The sequence below is a fragment of the Balaenoptera musculus genome, chromosome 21 (genome assembly GCF_009873245.2).
Source record: "Balaenoptera musculus isolate JJ_BM4_2016_0621 chromosome 21, mBalMus1.pri.v3, whole genome shotgun sequence".
NCBI lineage: Eukaryota > Metazoa > Chordata > Mammalia > Artiodactyla > Balaenopteridae > Balaenoptera > Balaenoptera musculus.
Window position 1 is genome coordinate 16,285,506 of NC_045805.1, and position 20,475 is coordinate 16,305,980.

The following is a 20,475-nucleotide window of genomic DNA, read 5'->3' on the forward strand; positions in this document are numbered from 1 at the left end:
ATGCCTCGAGGTGTGGCCAAAAAAAAAAAAAAATGTATCTAAAAAGAATGTATTACTATTACCGTGTGTCCAGCACTATGTGAGAAGTTACAGAAGATACTAAAGAAATAGTTTCCACATCTTGATGTAGATTTTAATCTAGTTGGGAAGAAAAGATGTATACCTTGAAAAATTAGAAATAAACTCCAAAATATGTATTCACGTTCTGGTTTACAGTTCAGGAGTCACAATTCCAATCCTGATCTGTAAAGCATGATTCAGGCCTGTAAGTCCTGCTGACTGCAGAATACCACTTCCGTGCTGTATTCGCATTATATGATGGACACTGAAAAACTGAACAGATGACCTCCCACTCTCCTTAAAAACTCCCTTATAAACTTCCCTTTCCATTAATAATAACAGCACTTTTTTTCAGGTGACTAGACATTTTAATTTGCTTTAACTCTTGTTTTCTTCTCTTGTCAGCAAGACTGGCATTTTTTTACTCTAAAAAAAAAAAGTTTTCTCTTGTCAAATCTTGTGGCTTCAGCTATCTCTCGTGTTTATTACACCCAAAGCCATACCTACTGAACTCAGTCACATGTAAGGCATTTAGTTCATGGCTTGGCACCTGCTAAATACTGTCCAGGTTTGGGCTGTTATTGGTATATTATCATCATCACTATTATCACTCATTGTTATTGTTATATCAGATTGCCTCAGAGCAAAGCAAATGCACGTAATCAAATCTTTTCACCTTCCTGTGTTTTTTAACATGTAGATTAGTCGGTTTAATCCTAAAACTTATCAATCTTTTCCTCTTCATTCTCTATATTGAATTGCTATTAATTGTTTGCCAATCTCTGTCAAATCCTTGCATCCATTTTCTTCTCTCTGTGTGTACCATATTCATCTTGGTTTAAAGACTCATTTCATTTCATTTGGCTTCTGCTGTAGACTCTCAGTTTTCTCTTTGCCATATAATTCATCTTATGTATGGTAACCAGATAATTTTTTAAAGCGTAGTTCCATTTATGTTACTTCTGTTCTCAAAAGCTTTCAACAATTTCCTTGCCTACTGAAAACTGTTCACAGTCCTTAACCTGACTTTGATGTCCTTAATATTCTGCTTCCGGGTGATGTTTCTGGCTTTATCACCTACCCTTTCCTCCTATAGTGCAGCTCATCTGAGTAGTATTTAATGCTCATTCATTCAACAAGTGTGTAGCAAAGACTTCGGGCAGGTTTCATCCTAAGTGTCCTAACACAACATGAGTCAGAAAGACTTAAGATCACTGCTCCGTGAGACACGTCACTTTGCTCACACCACCTCTGCTTCCACCTCTGAGACATTTTTGTTCTCATTTATCCACATCTTATTTATCTGATATGAAATAGATATTTTGCCTTCTTACTTACAAAGCATTCTGGTCATTCTGACTGAAAGCTCCCTTTTTCTTTTTCGTGTCCATTATATTATATCTTTTTCATCACACAGCATTTTCACTCTTGGTCTGCCTTCCATTCAGTGCAGGAAGATTCCCTGAACCCTGGACAAGCAATGTTGAAGCTTGAATAGTCTTTCTAAATCTGGGGGCTACTCTCTTTAACCACATGCACCTTTCACAACTTTCCAGCTTGTATGTGGAACCAGCTACTACTGAGTCTACTGTTGCAGAAACTTATCGTTGTAAGATTAAGTGTAGAACTGCTGGCAACCACAGACACAAGCTGGTATAAGTGGACACTCTGTACCATTATATGTTTTCTATGAATTTTGAAGTTTTTCCTCACTTAAATTTCTTCAAATAGAAGACTGCAAAAGGGCTGTAAAGAGGTGAAGATCAGCAGTTGCCAAAATTTTTAAGCCAAGGAAAGTATATTGTCTGAAATATCCATATAATTGAAGGAAAAGTGGTATTTTAGCTTGGCTTATCTTGTGTGATAGATCTCACTATCCACTTCATGGAATATGTGCAGACACAGCTTAGTTGCAACCCTGTCTTAACCACTCATCCTTTTTATAATTTCAGCAGCACAAATATACTTTTTCTTTATTCCCTCTCATATCATATTACCACATAGTCACCAATTTGCTGAAGAAGCACTTTCAAAAGAATCCTGATTTGCAGAAAACAGGTTTCCTCAGGTCAAGGTTGTGTATGTCCTAAAGTAAAAATAAAATCCTTTTCAATGATTAAACTCAGTGGAGCTGAGTGTACAGTTCAGAGAACTTTAATAGCCGTTTCTTGGTGAATGTAGAGCACCTCTTTCTGATTAAGTTTATATATAACCTGGCAAGGAGGCGAGAAGCCCTGCCTCATCTTCATTTACTGTCCACAGCGACTTAAAAGCAAAGCAAAGAAGCCATAGGTATTGCTATTGGAAAATTCTGCCTGTAAATACTGTTATATTTGAAATTATGTATAGATAATTCATTGGAACAAGCTAGTCCAATAATATTTTCTTGTTAACAAAAGTTATCAATAGTAAGATGAGCCAGTTATAATGGTCAATTGTAATTTAAAATTGATCACTGATTCCTTTTTCAACATGTGTGATTTGTCAAGGGTAGAGGTATATCTGTAGTACTTAAGTGTGCAGTCCCTGAAGGCAGATAGTGGATTTGAGTCCAGTCTCTAAGATTTCCTCCTTGTGTGGCCTTAGATGGTTCATTCACTTATCCTTTTTCTAAGTCTTCCCTCTCTCCAGGGTAAAATAGGGATAGTAATTTTACTTATCTCAGAGTAAGTACTCTATAAATTTTAGCTCATATCATTTATTAAGGAGGCATTAGCTATATTGAAGGAATGATGATATCTTTCAACATTCTTTGTGACCTTTATATATATCTGCTGATTTAATGCATCTTTTTGAATCAAAATATATAACCTATTTTACCTTATTCATCTGAGAGCAGCACCATTTAAATATACAACTAGTGCTTCTTCTCCCAGGTAATCAGTGAACAGTAATGGTCATCCAGCAGTTAGAGAATATGGTTAATTACCTGACATGAGGTTTGACTTTCAATGCCAAATAGCATTTTTAGTGTATTTTTAATAGACTTTATATTTATGAACAGTTTTAGGCTCACAGAAAAACTGAGTAGAATGTACAGAGTTCCCATAAACCCCTCTCCCACCAATAGCATTTTTATTGAAAGTTTAATTATAGACTGAGGGTTACTTGCTCTTGTGTAATCCAACATCTTTTTTTTTTAGTTTTCTAATAGATGTTATCATATATGTCCTAGTTGAAAACATAAAAAATAATTATAGTATTAAATTGAAGGAATCGATTCAGCGTATTTGTATTTCAGAGCAGTAAGAAATATTCATGAAACCTACAGAAAATCTGAATCATCAGAAAAACTAGTTTTAAATTTTTATGTATGTTGATGATACTCTGTTTATCAATGTACCTGTGAACATAAATGAAAAGTTTGGATCAGATGACACAGTATCCATTTCTATAATCTGAGTTCTGGGATAGGTTAGAATACGTAATGTGACTCATTATAAAACAATTTTCACTTTTCATGGAAAAAGTGAATCAGCAACTCTTGTAGAATGTATTTGACTAAGGGGAAAGTATTTTACAAATGAGAAAAAAAAAACCCCAAAACATTGACTGGCTATACAAATGTATTCACATGTTAGCACAAGCAAAAATTCTCAATTAACCAACACATCTCTTCAGTCCCACTAGACATTCCTCCCAGGACAAGCTCTTGCCTTTTAGACTACCAGTGATTGCTGCCAGCTTTAGTGAGATCAAAAGGGCTGAAACTTAAACTAGCCATTCCCTCTTGTTTCTAAAAACACAGCTCAATTTCTGGTTCTCTGCTCTATAACAAAAGCACCCACCCTTTCCCTTGGGGTCATACTACTCTATTGGGGCCAACTCCCACGTCACCCCTGTTCTCCTGTTAGCCTCTATCCAAACAGTTTCAGACTTACAGCAGCATAAGTCTTAGTGGCAATGTTCTGTGAACTTTAGTACCCAATCCCTCATGAAATTTGGCTTGAATCTGTCAGTGGATATTAGGATGGATTTCATATTTAGAACCAGCACAACCATTGGTTACAAAAATTTTCCAGAGTGAGGCTTTTTAAAAGAATGTTTGAGAATTTCCAAGTAGAATTCTTTAATTGTTTTCTTTCCCTTTTATGGCTTTTGGCAGGGGAACTGCATAGTTTTAAAATATATATATTTTTCTAATTTTATTATTTTGAGGTCCTTCAATATCTGTATGACTCTAGCTTTTGTGCATTAATTTTGATTTTTCTTGTGGCACTAATGGGTGTGTGTGTGTGTGTGTGTGTGTGTATATGTATAATATTGTCCCAGAAAAGAGAAAAAATTATTTTCACATAGAGATAGTGTGTACGTGCACACACACACACACACAACTTGTATAATCATTATGAAGAATAAGCAGGACTTTAGGGTGCAGTCAGAAAGTGAACTTATTCCTTCCTCCCACTACACTATTTCTTTAAATCTCTTCAGTCAACCATTTTTCTTCTGTCCCTTGAATTTTCATTCACATGACTTTTCTGATTATTCACATATACCGAAGATGTACCCCAATCACTTTTAGATAGAAAGTCTCATTTCAGTAACTGTGGAATCCAGTCCAGTGTAGAAATCAGTGCTGCAAATTCATACCAAATGAAAGCTGCTCATCTCTGCCAGCTTTTTCTGCTTCAGACCTGAAGCTGATGGTAGGATGAGAAAGGCATATCCTTTCCTTAATTTTCCCAATGGGCCCTTTTACCCTCTTACCCACTCACAGAGCAGAATTAGAAGGAATGGAGAGGAGAGAGGAGGGTGAGAAGCAGGGAAGGTCTCACTGCTTGGCTTTTATGGGACCTGGTGTGAGTTTATTCTGGCTGTGCACAGATTTAAAGCTCTCTCCCGTGGTTATTTTCATGGGTTTCATGCATATTCCCCTCTTGACCCTCTGAACACAGGTCCTTCAACTCAGAACCTTGCCTCTCGTTCTGTTGGCTGCTTTTGGCTGCACTGCAGTTTCTGCAGCAGAAAGTTCATCTCCAGTTTCTTTCTGCTGAGAACGTCTCATTTTTGCAGAATCTCTTTTGGGCAGAAAACTGGACAAGCTAGTGTAGCTACACAGATTCCACATCTAGGTGCTGGGGGATAGATAGACAACTTTAACTGCACTCATGAGTAGTACCATCCTTCCTTAAGCTTGTCTTCCAGAGGCTACTATAGTTAGTCTCTTGCTTTTAGACTGTTCCTTAAGTATGAGTTACCAGCTCTTAGTGTCACATCAGCTTTAGAAAACACATATTGTGCGCTCTCCAACAGGGCTTATTTATTGAGGTCCCTTTATTAAGCTAAGAGGAGAGGAAAGCAACCGTGACAACTTTCCAAAGAAATACTCTAATTTTCAACTCATAGCCTCTTCAACTTTAATGTATTTTCAAATTTGAGAAAGGGTTATAAAACCGGTTGCCAACAAGGTCTTCTTCAAGCACTCTGTGGGCAGCTAGCACCTTACTTTGGGTTGTGGGGAGTAATTCGCTGCTGTTGTTTTGGGGCTTCAGTGGAAAATGAGACAGAAAATTTCATTTAAATATTCTGTTACAGTGGTGTCATTCACTTCCTTTTCTGTCTTATTTACTTTTTCCTACTCCATCTGTTAATTTCTAAGAGAGTCCAACTTTGTTAATGATTTTATATATATATATTATACGTAATTTATATACTTGTATTTTCTCTCTATTTCAAATATCAGCAAAATGGTAATCACATAACCTACGTGTTACCATTTCTGTACATAATTACATGCCATTACTTCGTTGTTTCAATAAATGTACCTTAAATCTCTTTAATTAAACCCCAGGCTCTTTGAAGCAGAAACCTTATCTTGTGTGACACTTGTGCTATAAAAATTCGGAGGAAAAATAAATTGAGTGAATCATTCTTTCATAAAACTATTATGGAATAAAAATATTGTAGCTTAATGAAAACAACATTCACTTGGAGTTACTACGCTGGAGTTTGACCTCCAATAGTGCTGTTGATTAACATCAATTAGGTCTGTGGGTTTTGGCAAGTCACCTTCTTCTCTAGACCTTAATCTCATTTTTAAATGAGGTGATTTGCTCAGATTATCTCTATAGTTTCCTCACTTTTAAAATTATGTTACTTTTCAAAAAGTCTGTTTCAGAAAAAAAAAGAATAGCTCAAAATCCAAATTTGCTCAAATAAAAAAGGGAATCAGTTAAAGCATCACTTGAAGTCTTATTCATAAAAAGCTCTAATAAATTTATTTCCTTTTTCATATTTGAGTGTGTTTTCCATATGTTTGAATTTACTGTGTACAGGTTAGGTTGTGAGATGATTCATCCCTGGGACAATTCAGTGTCTTAAGGTGTGGTCTTGATAATCGGCCTATTGAAATTTGACTCTTAGTAACATGTGTCAAGTAAATACTTTCATAATATGATTTTTAAATTCCAAATAATTAATATTAGATGAATACAGCAAAAGGCTCTTAGAAATAAACCACATTGGACCACTTTTAAGAAATACTCTTAAATCAACTTCAGACATGAGTTCTTATAGCTTAGCCACCAAAATAATAATAAGCACTTTATCAAACCTCTCTCTTCATAATTTGCACTCTTCTAAGAATTATTGGCCTCTAACAACATTCTCAAAGAGCTACCAGGCAGGCTATTAAAATGCAAACTATGGCAAATGTACTCAGAATATAAAACAAGTTGTCACTGTTCGTTTACATCCATTTTCACAATGCATTTATTTTATTTTATAAATAACTGATAGATTAGTGGAAAGAATACTTAACCTCTCATGATTTTGAAGAAAAGGGAAGTGTACCTTTAATAATCTCAGAGGAAAATATTTCCCGGAGATTGTGAATATCTAACATATTGTGCTATCAAAAGAAATGATTTTATTTTACATTCTTTTTTTTTTTTAACATCTTTATTGGAGTATAATTGCTTTACAATGGTGTGTTAGTTTCTGCTTTATAACAAAAAAATATGGAACGCTTCACGAATTTGCGTGCCATCCTTGCGCAGGGGCCATGCTAATCTTCTCTGTATCGTTCCAAGTTTAGTATATGTGGTGCTGAAGCGAGCACTTATTTTACATTCTTATTTGACATTTATTTGGGGTTTATTCAAGAATTCTTTGAAAAACTGCTGGCATATTTGGACCTTTAAATACATTTAAGTAATGTTTGAAGTGATCGTTGTAGGAAATAGTTCCTGTTTTAGATCCAGTTGGGATCAGGGAAGGTTTTCCTGAGGGGAAGACATGAGAACAGAAACTCAAAAGAAGTAAAGGATTTTTCATGTGGACATTCGGGAGAAGAGCATTCTTGACCTCTGCATGAGAAAAAGGTGTGGGGAGACTCTGAAGTGGGTCTGTGTCACGTGAACTCAAGTAACAGCAAGGAGACCAGTGTCACAGGGGCAGAGGAGCAGAGGAGAAATTTGAAGAGATAGCCAGAGGCCACATTTTTAAAGTTTTGAGGCCATGGTTAGATTTGGATGAACAATGAGAGGCCACTGGAGAACTTTAAGGAAAGGAGTGACAAGGCCCCTTTTGCTGCTATAGGGGATGAAGGGTAAGAGCAGGGAGAAATATTAGGGTCGAGTACCCATGAAGCATTTGTGTCAGCTGGGGTCTTCTGAGACACAAATGCCAAGCAGGATTAGGTGTTGCAAGACCTAGCTAAATAACTGTGAAGGATTAAAGGACAGGGAGCAAGGTAGGCAGGGAGAGCCTTCAGACAGCAATGCAAATGGAGACCTATGAAAGGAGAGGGAAGACCAGACTGCAGCATGGGTCTGAGGAAGTACTGGCCAGCCCAGTGGGGGTCCCCTAGTAAAAGTTGCCCTCTAGAGGAATCCTATGTCAAGCAAGAGTGAACCTGTTCTAGTTCCCCTTGCCCTGCTACTGAGCCAGTCACTGGAAGAGCCCGGGGAAGAGTGGCCTTGGAGACAGAAAGTGTGGCAGCTGGTAGCTGTCAGTCACTGTGCTCCTTGAAGGGAGATCTGATCAGGGCACCTTCATGGCCACCGCAGTGTGGGTAGTTTGGATTAGTGGTAGTTGTGGTAGTTGTGGAGGTGGTGAGATTTGGTTAGAGTTCTAACATATTTTGAGGAAAACAACAATAAAATTTACTAAAGGATAGGATGTGAGGTGTGAGAAATTTTTGACTTGAGGTATTGGACAAATGGTTATGACAGTTCCTGAAATAGAAAAGATTTGGAAGAAATGGGTTGCAAAGTCAGGGAACTAGCAGGATGGTGGGGAAAGAAAACAGTTTTGTACATGTTAAACCTGAGATGATTAATAAGCATTCAAGTAGATTTGTTAAAATAGGTAGCTGGATAAATTTCACAGGGCTAATTTTGGGCTGTGGGTATTAATTTAGGAGCCATAGGTGGGTAAATGGCTTATAGAGTTATAAAGGTTATCTAGACGGTGAGCACAGCTGGAGAAGAGAAAATGGTAATTCGTGAGTCCTGGGTGCTTTACAAGATCTAGAAACCGGAATAAGGAAAAGGATCTAGCAAGATAGCAGAAAGAGCCAGATTGGAGTAATTAGTATATATAAGAAGTGAGGCTCTGACTCAGAGATCGAGCCATGCAGATGAAAAGGAAAGGACAGATTTGAGAAATATCCATCCAGGATAGTCAAGTAAAGAAAGGACTTCAAGAAGGAGGGAATGGTTAGTTGTTTTAAATACTGAGGAGAGGCTGAAAGGATGATGACCTCTAATGAATCAGTGGGTTTGGCTCTGTGGAGGTCAGTGATGACACTGACAAAAGTGGTTTCAGTGGAACGTTGGATGAAAGCTTTATTGACAAGAATATAAGAGAGAATGAGAAGAAGGAAGTGGAGACAGTGAGCATAGAAACTGTTTTGAGGAAATCTGCTATAACAGGGAATCAGAAATGGGAAATTGGGGTTGTCCTGCCAAGGGAGAGGTTTTTGTTTTAAGATGGGTGATATTACAGCCTGTTTAGATGCTTCTAGGAATGATCTATTAGAGCATATTTTATGGTCCAGAAGAAAAAAGGGGAAATCTACCTGAGCAGGATTCTTGAATATTTGAGAGGGATCCAGAACATAAGTGAGACCAGTTTGGCCTTGGAAACAACAAAGGTCATTTCATCTATTTTAAGCAAAGTGTACAGGTCAGATGCAGTTAAACTGATTTATTTGGTGTTGGAAGTTTGTAGAAGTTCTCTTCTGAGTGCTTTTAAATTTCTCAGTGACATAAGGATCAAAGTCATTATTAGAGAAAGAGCTGTAAAGTAGGCATGTTGGAGGTTTGAGGAAGAAAGGTATGAAAGTCATTTAGGAGGGAAGGACAGTAAATTTGATAAATAAATTTAATACTATTGTTGGGCAGTCCTGGGTGTCCTCTTGAAGTTTATTTCCTCACATTTAATGTGAGACCAGACAGCGTATGTAGTGTTTTTCTCCATTCATTCCAGTTACTTGGATGTTGACATTGGCATAGGTTGTATTTAATTATTGTTGTGATTTTGCTAAGCATATATGACATAGGAAAAGGGGCAAGGAAATTGAGAGTAAAGTAAGGGAGTAATTATAATGATGGGTATGAGATTTAAGCTGGGTTGTGAAAGAATTGAGAGCATGAGGATAGGATAAATGGAATGTGGGTTTGTGGATTCAAAATATTAAAATGGGGGTGGGGATGGAAAGTGAGATAGACAGCAAGAAATTGTTCAGGGAGTGGGATTCTTCCTATTAAGATCATGGAGGAGATGGAGTGAGTTTGGGGTGTGCAAAAAGTCTAGGAAATGATCGTGGAAGATAACGTGGAAGGCTACAGTAGTGGAATAAAGGAGGACAAAAACCGAGCATCCTGGATATTGATAAGATTGTCTACATGGATAGAGAAATCACCAAGAAGAGCGACAGTGAGAAAAATAGCAGGCCAGTGGCTAAAATTATCTATGATTAAGAGGATTATAAAAGACTGAGGAGTGTGACAGAAGGTCTAGTCTCAGGTCATGTGCTTTGAAGGAATCGGAGCTTTTAAACAGGGACCAGGGAAAATGGTCTTGAGGTGTCCAAGAGTGCATAGGATGTCAGAGGGAAAAGCACTCATCTGTTGAGGGTGTATTGGTTTCCTAGAACTACTGTAGCACATTACCACAAACTAAGTGGCTTAAAACAACAGAGGTTTATTCTCGCACAGTTCTTGAGGCCTGAGGTCTGAAATCAGTATCAAGGACAAAATCAAGTGTGAGGACGGCCATACTCCCTCCAGTGGCTCAGGGGAGAATCTGTTTCTTGCCTCTTCCAGCTTCTGGTGACTTCCAGCATTCCTTGGCTTGTGGTCACATCCCTCGAATCCTTGAGGCCATCATTCTGATGTCTGTACGCTCCATCTTCATACTGTCTTCTCTGTGTGTGGTAAAATTTCCCTCTGTCTCCCTCTTAAAAAGATACATGTGATTGCACTTAGGGCCCATCTGGAGAATTCAGTATAACCTCCCCATCTCAAAATTTTTAACTTAACAACACCTGCAAAGACTTTTTTTTCCTCTTTTTCCCTCTATAGGTTATGTTCACCTGTAAAGGAAGATGAACAGTCACCTAAAATGTGTCTCCAGTGTCAAGACTGATGACGCCACACGCAAACCAAGAGGATATGAAAAGATCCACTATTTATACAGTTGAAGTTTCTGAGGAGGGCAGGTAGGACTCTCAAGAAGGTCTGAAATGGCCTGAAAAGCAAGGGAAGGAGACAGGCCTGAGTTTCTCTTGTGGTTGCGGGGGCGGGCGAGGGTTGAGTGAAAATTTCTGTGTGCAAGAAGGGAATCGTGTGATGTGACTTTCCCACCAGTGCCAACAGAGGGAGCATTCATTCTGCCTCATCAGATTTTCCAGGTGTGGGTACAAGTGAAGAATGAGGGGTGAGCTTGATGACTGTCAGCAGTCAAGCATCCAGAAATGAGGTCAGACTCCTTGTTACCATGCCAGGTAGCATTCCCAGGTTCCAGAGATTAGGGTGTAGATGTGGTGTAGGGGTCGGGGGAGGGGCAGTGGTTTTTCAGCCTACCGCGATGGGTTATGCTACATAAGCATTGTACTCTAGTGACGATCTAGATTCAGGTACAATCAGAAATTGAAGGAAATGTTACAGAAGTTAATCCTATAGGAGGTTTTTAATGAGACGAAATCAATTTGCCTATTCTGTCGGTTTTGTTCATTGCTTTGTTCCCAACTTTGACAACAGTTCCTGGAGTATAGTTGGCATTCAATACGTATTTTCTGAATGAATGAATGGATGAAAAATGGACATCATTTCTGATAAACAGAAATCGTTAGAAAATAACAGCAGAAGGTCGGACTTAAAGTTTAGGCATTTTCACAAAGTACATACACATTATTTTTTAAATGTTGTATAGTGGAAGGAAGAAAGTTTGGAGCTGGTGTATTACTTTGTGGAATTGGGTTATATTCTCACCCATATACTGACCCAAGGAATGAACTCTGATGACCAGATCGAGAATTCTGAGGCAGAACACCCTGCTTCTACCTGACATAGCTGTGTTTTGTTTATCTTACCATTTTCTGTCCTCATGTCTCCACACAGATGGTCTTCTGGCCAACTACTGTGTTGTAGATTGCTGCTCTGGCTTCCTAACCACTGAACACTTAATAGATGAGTATCACACACAAAAAGTCTCCCCAGGTGTAGTGTGGAAAGGAAAGCTTATTTTAAAAAGCAATTAAGACATTACGTGAAAGACACACACACACACACACACACAGAGAGAGAGAGAGAGAGAGAGAGAGAGAGAGAGAGAGAGAGAGGGAGAGAGAGAGAACAGAGATACAATATCACAGGGGCTCTAGCTAGAAGGTATTGGACCCCTGAAAGGTGAGGGGAAGAGAAAGAGAGATAATTAATCATAGCAATAAAGTAAAACCAAAGATGTTTCTTGCACATTCTCTTTTTATCCTCTAGAGATTAATTACAATAAAATATAGCCCCTGTATCTTCACGTTTTCTCACAGTGGGCACCCATTTACCAAATGACTCATTTCCAAGGTGTTCCACTCTATTTCTTTCCTCTTCAGAAACATCCAGGAAATGATGGCTCAATTGCCCTTAGCCAATCTTTTTAACCATTCCTATGCCTTGTGAGACGGCCCATCTTGAATTCTTCTTGTTCAGTGGCTGCTAAACAAAAAAGTAAGCTAGGGAACAAACATGTCATCTCACCTGTCCTTCCCCACGCATTCAGGGATATAAGCAGTTCATTTCATCATACAGGGTGGGTGCTTTGCCAGTGAGAAGGTGTCCATTACCTCTGTCTTGTTCTTCTGTCCTGCACATCATGATACCATTATTTGACTCCTTTAAATCTGATGAAGTCTGAGAGACTTGTATAGTGGCTTCAGTTCTGTTGCTTGGCATGATACACTGTGATAGTTTCGGTTTTTGTCCTCCTGTCAGTGTGTCAGTGTCTTCCTCAGGTGAGTGCCTTAGCCTCCAGGGCAGGCCCCGGACCTTGGCCAGAGTTTCTAGAGAGAAATCTGCTCTAGGGCTTGCTCACGGGCTCAGAGAATCTTTCAGAGCCTTCAAGGTTTCAGTTTTCTTTAGTCCTGCTCTGCCCTCTCTTAGTTCCGCATGATTCTGGATCTTCCTGGTTTGCATTATTGGTTTTCCCTTTTCATTTTGTCCTGTTCTGGGCTTTCTATTTGTGACAGCATGGGGTTGTCTGAGCCCCAACGCTGAGTCTCACATCCTGATCCCTTTATATGTTTGGCATTGTGAATCCCTGGGGTGAAACAGGGACAATATTTCTCTGCAACTGCAGATTGAAGAGTAGCAGTCACGAGGGAAACGATGCCGCCCAGGCTCTTTCAGAGAAGGAACCGTGTTGATCCATCCACAGCATCTGAGAGGGTTACAGCCCCCGCACTGTAATCCTTTGTGGACAGTGCTTACAAATGTCTACTCTTTTATTATTGTGTAGTAAAGCAGAGTCACTATGAATGGCCATTTCCCAATTTAAAATGTCCTGTTTTGCTTGGTCTTCTGTGGTACTTTGGCCACTGGTTATGTACAAGGATGTCAGCTATTCTATTTTCTAACAACCATGGTCTTTTAGATCTAACTATCAATTTAATGGCGCCAATGACCATCAAAACAAGGAAAATTACACAGTAAGTCTGTCTTTCTTTTAGAAAGGGAATCATTTTGCATTCATTGTGGTACTGGGCATAGTCTTTTCCCCCAACACTTCTGTAACCATCATTCACACAAGAGGGCGAACTAGGAATGCAAAGGCCGTTTTATTTTCAGTGTCTTGCTTCAAGTAGGGAAACTTTCTATAGCATCATTTTTAGTACAGAGTGAACCAAGCAGAAAGTAGTAGCTTTCCAGAAAGAGAAAAAAAAGAGTAAGCCTCACAATGGTGGTGAATGATGTGCACGTGGAAAAGGAGTAGACACACAAGCACACAGGAGAGGGAAAACTTTTATTATACCTCGGATCTGTGTGAAGCTTTCATTTGGTGGAGTTCAAAGCACTTTCGAATAGTACTTTTATGGAATAAGCAGAAAGGTAGCATGAAGGAAAAAATTAAGGAAATAAAATGTTACTTGATTCAACTGTATATTTTAAGGGAAAAAATTATGATTGAATCGTACCAATGGAAGTTTGGATTAAAAATCCAATACCTAAGATGGATGAACATTTTCAGGGCCCCAAACTATGTGGTAGGAGGACAAAACAAAACAAAACAACTGATTGTACCAAAAAGGATGAACGCTTATATTGTTGTCATTAGTTGTTAGGTGCCTTTTAACATAGAAAGGAACTAAACTTGATTTCAAAAATAGCTTCATGATGAGGTTTTAGAGACTACAAATTTGAAGTTTGAACAGGCAGAATGAAACTATTCAACTACTCTCCCTGTAGTGTAAAAGCTCAACAGACATTTACTGCGTTCCAGTCTTCTAACTGATACTCTTCTAGGTCCTAGAAATCCAAAGATAAATAAAAATACGGTACTTGACTCTGAAATGGTTCCAATGAATAGAAGTGACAGACACATAAACACATATGTGATGCATAAACAGTATTTTTCATAGCATGGGATATGTGTTGTGACAGCGATATTCATAGTGGGCTCTATGAGCAGAGAGGTGCACTTATTTCAGCCTGTCATGAGTGTTCAGAAGAGCATTCCTGAAGGAGATGGTCGTTGAATGTGGTTTTGAAGGAGATTGAGTCTGATACATGAAGACAAGTGAAAAGAGTGTTTCTGACATACGGCAATGTAAGCAAAGATAAAGAAAGATGAAATAGCACAATATATAATCAAGGATTAAAAACAAGCCACTGTTACTAGTTTGTGAAGCTCATTGGGGGAGTGGTAGGAAACTGAAGCTGGAGCTTGCTTCGTATGCCATGCTAAGGAACTCAGATTTTATCCTCCTTGATGCTACTTGCCTCCAGACATTTTTGATCATACATCCATTTTAGTAAAACTTTTTTGAACAGTCACCTCTAGTATATCTACATGTATTTATAAATATCATGCATGTTCTGTTGTCTGTGTATTAGATATTAGTAATTTATTTCATTTTGTGGGATAAAATAAAAATATGTGAAGTTTCTAATATTTTCTTCTACGTCCCAGTTGTCTTTTCAGTCCCCTTGAGGACAGTCATCTAGGTTGTTTACAGGTTTTTTGGGGAGGGGGCGGGGAGGGAGTGAGGTGGTCAGATTTGCCTTTTCTGTCATTCATTCTGTCCACGTGTGGAGGATGGAGTTGTGGTAAACAGCGTTGATGAAAGGAAGGCTAATAACCAAGGTATTACAATAGAGCAAGCAAGAGAAAGTGAGGCTCTGACTCAGAGCAGTTGTGGAGACGAAAAGGAGAAGGTAGATGTGAGAAATATTTGGGCGTTAGAATTGACAAGTCCTGCCCATTGAATGGGGGTGAGGAGTGGATCTGAGAGGTGAGGGTAGAGGGATGGGAGAAGGAAATGAGTAAATTTTGTTTGCATGACCAAAAGAATAGCGGTGATGTTGAATGAGACACAGAATTCCGTGGATAAGCAGAGTAAGAAATTGAACTTATTCTTATAGAGATTTGTTTCCTTTCAATTTTCTCTATCCACAATCTTCCAAAATTTGTTGTTTTTCTACTAAACAACCTGTATCATTCTCCTTTCTTTCAATGTGAATACATTGTCTTTCTCTTGCAATCCAAGAGCCTCTTTTCCAAATGCCTTCTTGTTATTTATAATACGTCTTTTATTCTAGTTTTATAGATGAATTATTTTCCCTAATATATTATTTTTAGTCAGCACAGACTCTGTTACTGTTTAGAAATAAATGACCTCATAGTTTTCGTGGCTTACTATAAATAAATTTATTTTTTGCTCATGTAATTTCACTTTTTTTCATGTGCTTTTATCCCAATGTACATTTCAAAGTGGGTCCCAGACCAAAATGACCATTCAAGTGCAAGTGATTTATTTTATAGGTGATCCCAAGAGAATAAGAAAGTGAGACAGGGAAGAATAAAAAAGCCACAGAGCCTCCATTTTCAAGCGAGTTATCACTATGGACAACTGGAGTTTAATCTTCCTGTGGAACTCTAGATGCCAGAGTGAAATATGCACCTGAGTACTCCCACCCAAGGCTCAAGGGAGTTGTGATAATCATACATCAATTTCCATCAGCCATTGGTTGAGGCTGCACCAAAGAGCATTTATTCTCCAGTATTTTAGGTCTAGAGGGAAAGTGGCCAGAATAGCTTCAGAGTCAGAGAAAAGCCTGCACGGAAAAAATGCATGTGCTGGCATTTGTAAGTCGGAGAGGACTACGTTGATGTGGTGAGGCTAAAGGGATATGGAGAGAAACCCACTAAATCCATCAAGGAGTAAGCAAGAAATGAACAAAGAAATAGGAAAAAACACTGCTGAGATAATTTAATAATTTTATTTTACCACTGTTTCCTCCAAAATTTGGCTAACTCCTTCTTCTATCATCTACTTGTGATAGCTAATGTGGAAATTTTACAGCATGCATTAACTTGAATCACACATTTGTAGTTACTAGAACACACCTTACTTTTTATATCTCTATGCTGTTTCCCCATTTATCCCTGATTTCTCTGTGTATGAAATGACTCATTTGTCAAGACCTACCTTAAATGAGATTTCCCTAAACTTTAGTCAAAATCAATCACTCCGTACTGGGTGCTCTTACAGAATTTTACCCATATTTTCATTTTGTCATCTTATCACATTATATTATAATTTACAATCCGCTTCTTAAAAAATTGTGAACATCCTCAACGTATGTATCGTTCCTTACTCATTTTTACTTATCCTGCAATTGCCACTCAAAGAAGGTTTGCACACATAATAAGCAAATACATAAATAGTCACAACACTTATTCCGTTGCAGTTAAGAAAGCTAATCCTCACATTCTTCAATGTACTTTTGGAAATGTCTTAATAAATATTTTTTGTAAATATGGAGCATTATTATTATATATGTTAAGGAATTTATCATTATATAGTTACATATAAAATCACTTATTTTATCAAATGAGCATGATTTTCAGAGTTATTTAAGAGAAAATTAATTTTTTTAACTTTTTATTTTATACTGGAGTATAGTTGATTAAAAATGTGTTAGTTTCAGGTATACAGCAAAGTGATTCAGTTATACATGTATCTATTCTTTTTCAAATTCTTTTCCCATTTAGGTTGTTATGTAATATGAGCAGAGTTTCCTGTGCTATACCATAGGTCCTTGTTGATTATCCATTTTAAATATAGCAGTGTCTACATGTCAATCCCAAACTCCCTGACTATTCCTTCCCCCACATTAACCATAAGTTTATTCTCTATGTCTGTGAGTCTGTTTTGTAAATAAGTTCATTTGTATCATTTTTTTTTAGATTCCACATATAAGCGCTATCATATGATATTTCATTTTCTCTGTCTGACTTACTTCACTCAGTATGATAATCTCTAGGTCCATCCACGTTGCTGCAAATGGCACTATTTCATTCTTCTTAATGGCTGAGTAATATCCCATTGTATATATGTACCACATCTTCTTTATCCATTCCTCTGTCGATGGACATTTACGTTGCTTCCATGTCTTGGCTATTTGTAAACCGCTGCAATGAACATTGGGGTGCATGTATCCTTTTGGACCATGTTTTTCTCTGGATATATGCCCAGGAGTGGGATTGCAGGATCATATCGTAGCTCTTTTTTTAGTTTTTTAAGCAACCTCCACCATACTGTTAAGAGAAAATTAATTTTTCAACCTCTAATAAATGTTACAGGATCCTTAGGAAGAAAGCATTCATGAAATTAAGCTTAAAGTTGTTATTTCTTACTTTAAAGAACAAGAAGATTTAATAAAGAGATGTAAGGAGTAGTCACAGTTTAAGAGCATCCACTTCAAATTGTAGAAAAGATTAACTATGCTATCATTTAACTTTTTATATGAATAGCAAAATGATCGAAATGAGAAACTTGGAATACTTGTGAAGAAAGTATGGAGAAACAGTTCCCGTTTGGTGTCTGTTCTGTCAAAAGTTTTGGCTCTGCTCAGTATATCTGGTGGTAAAATTCTTTTAAATTCTATCTAATTTAAAAAGCAAGGTCAGTGTTTGTGCCGCAGCATTTTCTTTGCAACAATTTGTTATAAGAGAAATTACACTGACAAATCTCATGCAACACATACGTTACACAGAGTGTCCTGAAGAGTCAAGAGTTTTTTAAAGCAGTCATTGGGGCTACATTGTCATAATTAAAGTTCTTAGGCAGTTTTGCCACCATCTCAAACCACCTTCAATTTTTTCTTTCATAGTAGTATTTATCATTTATAAAAGGAGTTTCAACCTGTCTTTTTTATACTGTAGAAGGTTCATTGTCAGAATAGATTGGTCCCAGAATTACTGCAAGTGGTCTTGGGCAGCAGCAGAGCTATGCTGGGGCATGTATATATTTATTTTATGTATAGTTTTACCCGTATCTTGAAGCAGAACTGCATGTGCTGCTCTCAGGTTTGATGAATGAGGTGTGGTGCAGACAGAGGAAAGGTGAATATCTCCCAAAGCCAGACCTCTGAGGTTCATAAATTATTTGTAGAATACTTCATGTGCTGCTGCAGTGGTCAGGGCCAGTTTCTAATACAGAGAGAAGAGCTCTCTAATCACACCCTTCCCCTCAACAGAGAAAAGACTGGCATTTAACAGAGAACTGTAAGCCAAGAACAGGATAGGAGTGTGTCTGTAAGGGTAAATCTCCACTTAGGACGAGAGTTGCTTATCATTTACAGACCTTGAGAGTTTCCTGCCAGTTTCATGAAGCTACATAGTAACAGCAATAGCATCTTAAATTTATCTAGTATTTTTTCCATAATATCCTGAAAATAGTTTTAATCTATTACCAGCACTTGATAGATCTTTATAACAGTAAGTAGAAAAAGGGCATATACTACCTCTGGGTTCCATATCAGAAAACTATTACTATTTTTGAGGGGTCAAAAATATGTACGTTTAAACATTTTAGTGCCAGGCCAGTAGTTGGAATTGACCAACAGCATTTTAAAATTTAGAAAAATAGTCAGTGATTATCCCATTGGGTAAGAAAGTGAGACTTAAAGCACTCTGTAGTATCTAGAGGTTTTCTGATCCAAAAATGCAGATGGATGCAAATAATCAAATTATCATTTATAGTCTTTATTATTTACAAACATAATTCCTATAATAAAAAGCAAGTTAAATTATCAGTGTGGCCATGCCATAGTTGACATGGTATTTAGACCTCCCAACAGCATGTGCAGGAAACAAATGAAATAATCATTTGTTGATAGAAATCTGATACAGTTGCTAAAATCATTGATAGCAGAGTCCAATTTTAGGCATCACATTGCATTGCTTCAAGTTTAGACTCGACTTCAGAAGGTTCATTTGAGTGAAAGCATCTGTAGATACTTAACCAAGAAACATATAGTTTATTGTTTAATGGTTCCAGAACCCCTCAGAGGTAGGTTTTATTAGCTTATGATCTCTGTCGAAGAGAGAGCTTAAGGCTTCCTCCTACAGCAACCACAGAGAGTGGGAGTTCCTAGGGGCCAATGGCGCATGATCAGTTTTGTGCACACCAGGAAGTTGTAGGTTGGGGCGAGAGAGCAAATAGTTAAAATTCCCTTCTCTTTGGGGATCACTTACTGAAGTTCAAGGACTGGTGCAGTACAAGGGACCTGAGGCTGCCTCCTACAGGAAAATCCTCCTCTACAGAAACATCCAAAAGAAAAAAAAAGGTTATGGCTCGAGGGCTGCCTGGGGCACAATACAGCCTGCGGTTTATTTGGGAAGTAGAAGTTAATAATTAAATTATATCAGCTTCTTGGGTGAAAGGACCTTGTCTGTTTGGCAGATGTTTAAGGACACTGACATTTATGTGACTCAGAATAAATATTCATTAAAATGGTAAATAAACAAATGAAAGCTACCTGCATGTTGCTGCTCTTCAGATAGGCCCATATATTAACGACTAGCTGATTTTCTAATTAATTTAAGCTGATTTTCTCATTGATGTTCTTGAACTCACTCATAATTGAGTATTCTAAACTTTAAGAACACATATGTGTAATGTTATACACTTTAAAAATAGGGTTTAGTAAAGTAATTTTCATTTTTAATAAAAAAATGCCAGCCATAAACATTTGAATTTTTTTTCTAGAGTTAGTCCATTGTCTAAAAATTTATTCACCCTTAGACTGGCACAGTGATTCTCAATCAGGGGTGATTTTGCCACCCAGGATACATTTAACAATGTCTGGACACATTTTTAGTTGTCACAACTTGGGGGAGAGGGTGTTAATGGCATTCAGTGGGTGGAAGCCAGGGACGCCGCTACACACCCTACAATGCACAGGACAGCCCCCTCAACAAAGAATCATCCAGTACAGAATGCCAGTGTTGCCACTGTGTTATTTAATCTCTAGAATTCATAGCTGGTCGATTTTCATTGTGAATTGCACACTTCTTTTTCCTTTTCCTCTTCTTTTCCTTACCTCTATGCTACTTTTTCTTCCTCACTTAATAAAGGTAAGAGAATCAGTGATCCCGTACAAATTGCCCACCTTCCTTATTAGTCCTATCAGAGCTCTATTTATAACACAGTGCTTACGTTCTGTTCCTGTCACATTGCCCATATTCAGCCTCTTCCACAGTTAGAGATTCAATGCTCATTACCAGGCCCTTGGCTACAATTTTTCATGTTACAGCAACACGTGGTTCACTGATGTTTGTCCCATAGTAGATTTTTCAAGCAGTTCCCATGGAAACAACGTTCCCTTATCTTTGAACATTCAAAACCAGTTTGTGTTGCCTTTGTACTTGAATAAAACTACCATTTGATATAAAATTCCTGGGTTG

General features: G+C 37.8%; 1 non-coding gene across 1 annotated transcript; it reads right to left on the reverse strand.

The window, feature by feature from the left end:
- Window positions 1-7,016: 7,016 nt before the first annotated feature.
- Window positions 7,017-7,123, reverse strand: LOC118888095. The gene has a single exon (XR_005018241.1). It is a non-coding gene; the product is annotated as a U6 spliceosomal RNA (small nuclear RNA).
- Between the last annotated feature and the right edge of the window lie 13,352 nt (window positions 7,124-20,475).